Raw genomic sequence first — 5,990 nt, 5'->3', positions numbered from 1 at the left:
ACTGACCATAGACTCCCAGCCAGAGCTCATGTTGATCTGCAGCCTCAAAAAAACATTTGAAATGGACTGAGAATAAAATGTGTAATTTAAAAATTGAAATGAGTAAAGTCCATGTGCTCCCATTTGTTTTATCTCAATATTACTTAATAAAGCAGAATAAATTTAATTGCAGATTTTAATCAGCTCCAGAAAAACATGTAACGTACAAAATTATTTACTATTCTCAAATTGATGGCTAATTTAACAGGGCTAGAGACACATTCAGTGCACAACTTAACTAGCCGACTATCTTTCTAAAATGTTGGAGTAGTAATGCCCCTGGCAGGACCCCCGGAGCTACACTATTTAAAATCTGCCATCTTTCTTAGCGGCTCTGATTTTTTTTTTTTTTTTTTTACCAATCACAATTTTCCTCACACAAGAAAATGTTCTGTGCCGTGAGTGTTTGTTTTACAGCTTACAAACTATACACATACTTATCCTGAATTTAGCTGTTACATGTTCATGCAATATAAGCATGCACAAATGTGTATACTTGTATAGTTACCTGGCAGGGGCGACTCCATGATCAGGTAGGTGGATTGCCTAGAGTGAGGATCAACCATTGCACTCCAGCTTTTCTGACCTCTATGAATTCTCCACATGTGAGAATCTCAACGGCATAATTTCTGCTAGTGGGGACTGCATTCACACTCTCCCTGAATATTTTATTTCCGGTTTGTAAAGTCCAGTCTCACATCCCACACCTGTTCCGATCTCACACCCCCTGCAACCCCCCCCTATACTCAACATGTGCTTAAGGTCTTTGTACGGGATGTGAACTGGGTCTTCAGAAAACATTTCATTTCAGAAACAATTAACATCCAGGACTCTCACAGTAAGCACTGGTGCCCCTCAGGGATGTGTGCTCTCCCCACTGATCTTTTCCCTGTATACAAACAGATGTGCTACAAAAGACCCCTCTGTCAAGCTCCTGAAGTTTGCAGATGACAAAACCATCATCAGTCTCATACACAACAGAGAGGAGTCTACTTACAGACAGGAGGTTAAAGAGCTGGTTGTCTGGTGCAGTCAGAACAACCTGGAGCTGAACATGGTCAAAACGGTGGAGATGATAGTGGACTTCAGGAGAAACCCCACTGTATGTCAAAGGGTCAGTTTTGCTCAATACTATGGAACAGTGCTTAAGGCCAGCTTTCGAATCTATTTTATAGGGACAGAGGACTCAAATGCTGTCTGGTTGTTTGAAACAACTTGCTGGGCCATATTATTTAGAAATTATTATGGGTTAAAATTTGTAAATTCACCCGAAATGATATGTGAATTAAAATTAAAAATGATTGGCAATAACAGTGTATGTAAATGTGTGATGGAGGAAAAAAGGCAAAACAACAGTTTATATACTTGAACAAAATAGCTTTTTAAAGTTAAATGAACATTGATGAATAAATATCTAAATATTATTTTAGACCAAAGTTGACCAGTTATTTAATTAACACCAAATTATCCAAATATATTTAATTTTATTTAATACATATATATTTCTATTATTTAATTTTTATGTTCTTATTTCTCTTCTATGCAAATTTGCTTTAGAAGTAATTGAGCTATGTATACTGTTAATATTTCTTCATGTATACAGTATTTAGGAAAGACAAGAAATAGTTCTGTCAAAACTTTATATTGTGCCTATGTGTGGTTATGAGTAAATTGTGACTTACATTTATATGGAAATCTTCTAATGTATGTGACTTTTTAAATTTTAAGTGCCGTAAAAAGCACGATAAACATGGTACATAATAACATGATAAAATAAAAGCCAGCACAGGTAATGATCAAAATGAGTAATAATTTTCCAACAAGCCCTTAGCAGCCATATCCTCTTAATGACAGGTTAACATGGGTATGACCAGAACCACTTATGGAACTGCTAATTTATCCTTAAATTTGCATATAATTAGCAGACAGGATCATTGGATTCAAGCAACAAAGACAAAAATAACCTCTGACCTTCTCTGCCCTTTTGATACCGAAACAGCATGTTCTGTTATTTTATCATTAATCACCTCTTCACATTCTCATTTGCACAAGAAAAGGTTTGAAAGAAATCAGATCAGGTTAGAAATTGGAAATGCAGTCTGCGATTACATCGGCTGAATTACTAATGAAATCGAACTGCTCAAGCATCCAGAGTGACAATATCTCATTTATATAACAAGAAGTGCTTTTGTGGTGCAATTTGTTCCTTCGCATCTTCTCACACCTATATCGTGATTGTTTATATATTGGCAGTTGACTTGTGCCTTTCCGAATAAAGCAGTACTATTATTTAGAACCTGTTTCAATATAGATGATAGATAGCTGAGATGGTTCTTTTTAATGACAGTCAATATGAATGGTTTTTAATGAATGGTTAATTTAATTTAGGCTGCGATTTAACTAAACTGAGGGAACAAATTAAGTAATATAAGATATATAATTTTTTATATGACTATATCATTTATTTTCCAGATAATTTGTTTGTTTTTATTGTTATTATTTAAATGTTCTTTAGAAACAATGCTATGTTTGTTAATGCATTTCTTTATCTAACAAAAACTCACTGACAAAACTATTGATGTCTGCACTTAAAACTATCCCTTTACGTTTGTGATGTTCACTTTCCTTTAGTTTTGATCCTTTTTGTTTACTTCTGTTAGCAGAAGTTCAAGTAGGGCATACTGTCCTTCACACACTTCCTTATCTTCCACTTTTTTACTCTTACTATCTGTTTGTCCTTTGTGTCTTTCATACACAAGCACATTTACCCCTCAGATCACATGAACAAAAACAAGAACAAGAAAAGCCTCACAGACTCCACATTTTGGAAAGCTCAGTAAACTTAAACTTGAAAATTAGGTGGTCACATAGTTGATGTTTACCCACATAATTCATAAAGAGATTGGATCTACTATATGGTTAATTATGATTTAACAGCACATCTATGTATAATTAAGTGTCTAAAAGCTGGGTCAAGGTAACTGGCTTTTACTGCTATCATGAACACAATCTAATCTACATTCACTAAGCCTGTCACCACATTTCCCAGAATCCCTCCTGGCTCACACCTGTTCACACTCCAAGATCACACATTTGTCTATGATTATCTTCATCAGCACCCCTCTACAAAAGCAAATGCCAAACACACACTGTTTGTCTGGTCTTGTCTATGCCTAAGTCAAGAATGGTTTACCTGGCTACACTAAGTTCCTGCAAAAACAAAAGAACTCAAGACTTTCCTTGAACTTCACTTCCTTGAAATACAATGAAACTATGTAATGTATGTTATATTACTATTGATTGCAGGTTTGTGCCCAGGAGATAAAAAAACGCTAGGAATAGGGCAGCTCAGATCTCGTATATCAGAGCGAACATGCTTTCTTGACAGACATGCTGTTCCTGATTCACCTTGATCTCAAATTCGTAACCTGTGAAATTCATAGCTTGTGAAATATAAAAAAAATGATGGACCATTTCACTTATATAAAGGTCATCATTCAACAGAACAGTATTTCTTTGTAATATGAACTAATTCGTTCATTCATTTAATTTCCTTTTCACATTTTATCAATTCAATGCGTTCTTTCTGAATTATTATTATTATTATTTTTTTTTTACTTTTGAATGTAAACTCAGATCCATTTGATTCAGTCTGTTGATGTTCTTACAAATTAACTCAACTACTGTGAAATCTATGTATCTCAAAAGCGTTCCTCTAAGACAGATAATGTAGGTAGCTCCAATACCTTGTTTTAAACTTGAGAGGTCTAAGTCCAAATCTATTATTCACGGCTGTTACAAAAATCCTAGTTCACACAATTCTATTGACATGCACTGCTGCTGTGTGGCCGATATTAGGGCCGAAGCTAGAGTGATTCAAGGGAAGGCTGATTCTTTATTATAGTTCCCTACCGAGTGTCATGCTGGTCTCATCTCCTTCCGCTACATCCTTTTTCAGTTCCAGCATTGGAAATGTTTTGCTACTTTGTCACGCCAGAGGGAGTCCACCTCTTCCACACTAGTATCCTCTTCAGGATCTCTCCGACTCTCTCCTGTTCACCCTATGCTAGCTGCAGTGAAAAAGAAGTCTGTACAACAGCTTAAACTAAAAACTCAAGGATGACAGCCTTTTATATGCTGCAATGATCGGCCCAGTGGCTGTTCCACCGTGGATGCAATGTCCCCAATCCAGACTGACTATAGCCTCCAGGAGGGTCGGAGAGAGAGATGTCCACCACTGTGTTGAATATTCCAAACTGCGCCGTCTCCACTCATCCTGTTGGCAGGTTTTCTATTTCTCTGTCAGGGACTGAAAACACAATGTGACACACCTTGGAGAGGCATTTATCGTGAATAAAATATCCAAACATTAAAGGTGATTAAAGTGTCTAAGGGAGAAAATGAAAATAGAAAAGAGTGTGATGTCCTTATCATTCTGTTTTACGTTTAGGACAGACAGCGGATTCATAGTTCATTATTTTCTCCAGATGATTCCCTTCAAACCCTTCGTTTCACATGTACAAATGTAAGTCAGATTTGACTCTAAATTCCACAGATTTGATTCTACAGTAATGCTATAAAGGAGTTATCAAGGAGATAAACGTTAATGTTGTAAAAAATTCATTTCTTATAACTGTGATTTTAATCTCTGATTTTATATCTCAAAATGTGTCTTATGTTATCTCAAAATCACCCAGTTAGTTTGATTTTAACATTGAAACAGAAATGGGGTAAGGAATAACAGGAAAAGAATGTAGATTTATTCATTAGGTTGTTCTGAATATTTGCATACAGGGATATTCCAATAGTTGTGCAATATTGGCAGTGGACGTTCTCTTTATGTCATCATTAATATCATCAACTGCCTGTTTCCTCCATCACAACTTACATTCTATGTTAAAATTGATGTTTAGATCCTGGATGCAATCAGTTTGTTGTCTGTGGCAATATTTCATCGTCATTTTTCTTCATTAATGCAGGAAATATGAAAAGCATCAACATGACAGTAAGTTCAGAACTTTCCTTTTTCTCATGTTTCAACATACTGTACTCATAGTGAAGTAATACATTAGGCAGAGCACTGCATGTTCTAGAAGGATGTGTACTGTATTCCCTTATTTGTATTTATTTTTCCTGAAAGGTAGTTTGAGATGATTACATTACTAATAGGAACATCCCTCAAAAAATAAATAGAGAACTGATGAGTTCTCACAGAGAATTGTAAAAAATGTAAAAGAATGACAAGAAAATTGTGAGGGATAAAGGGAAACAACCTCCTATAGCAAGCTATATGACAGCAGATAATGTTAAGCAAAGACAATATTTTTAATATGATAATCTTTATTTAAATACATGGACTTCAATCAATGGTTCTTTTCAAGGACTATTTTTTCCCCCTTAACCATGATTTTTAAAAGATTCTTTGAATTTGTTGATTTAGAAGAAGAAGAAGCAGCAAGCGTTTTCTCCCCTTCAGGGAAGACGTTTTAAATTCAGGTCTGTCATTTCGTTGACTGTCGCTGGTGCACCGGATTGAAAAATGACACCCTTCAGAAAGAACAGAATGTAATGCATCTTCTCCATTAGCCGCTTTGCAGTGCTTTAGCCTGGTTTGTTTCATAAGCGGAAGTGCTTTTGTGGACGTGTAACAAAATGGAGTGTCATGTTTGGGGGAACCACAACCAATCAAATTCCACCGAGTTCCAGTGCCACTGCTGTATAAGCTGTTACACATTTGACCTTTTTAAGTGGCTGTTCTAAAGTTAATAGAAAGGAAAAAAAGGAGAAGACGGGTATAAAAATAATTTTCAGAATATTTAATAGATAAATCATAAGACAAGAATAAAAAAAAATAAAGTATCAATTTAAAAATCATGAATTTCAAGCCCAGACAGAATCTGCTGAATTTTTTATATTTAATCCGCTGATTTTGTTGGAAAATCAAAAGAATG

General features: G+C 35.4%; 1 non-coding gene across 1 annotated transcript; it reads left to right on the top strand.

Moving 5' to 3' along the window:
* Positions 1–539: 539 nt before the first annotated feature.
* On the top strand, positions 540–701 carry LOC113110207 (U1 spliceosomal RNA). The gene has a single exon (XR_003293102.1). It is a non-coding gene; the product is annotated as a U1 spliceosomal RNA (small nuclear RNA).
* Positions 702–5,990: the final 5,289 nt, after the last annotated feature.

This window comes from Carassius auratus, chromosome 1, assembly GCF_003368295.1.
Source record: "Carassius auratus strain Wakin chromosome 1, ASM336829v1, whole genome shotgun sequence".
Taxonomy (NCBI): domain Eukaryota; kingdom Metazoa; phylum Chordata; class Actinopteri; order Cypriniformes; family Cyprinidae; genus Carassius; species Carassius auratus.
This window is presented reverse-complemented; position numbering and strand designations above follow the sequence as displayed.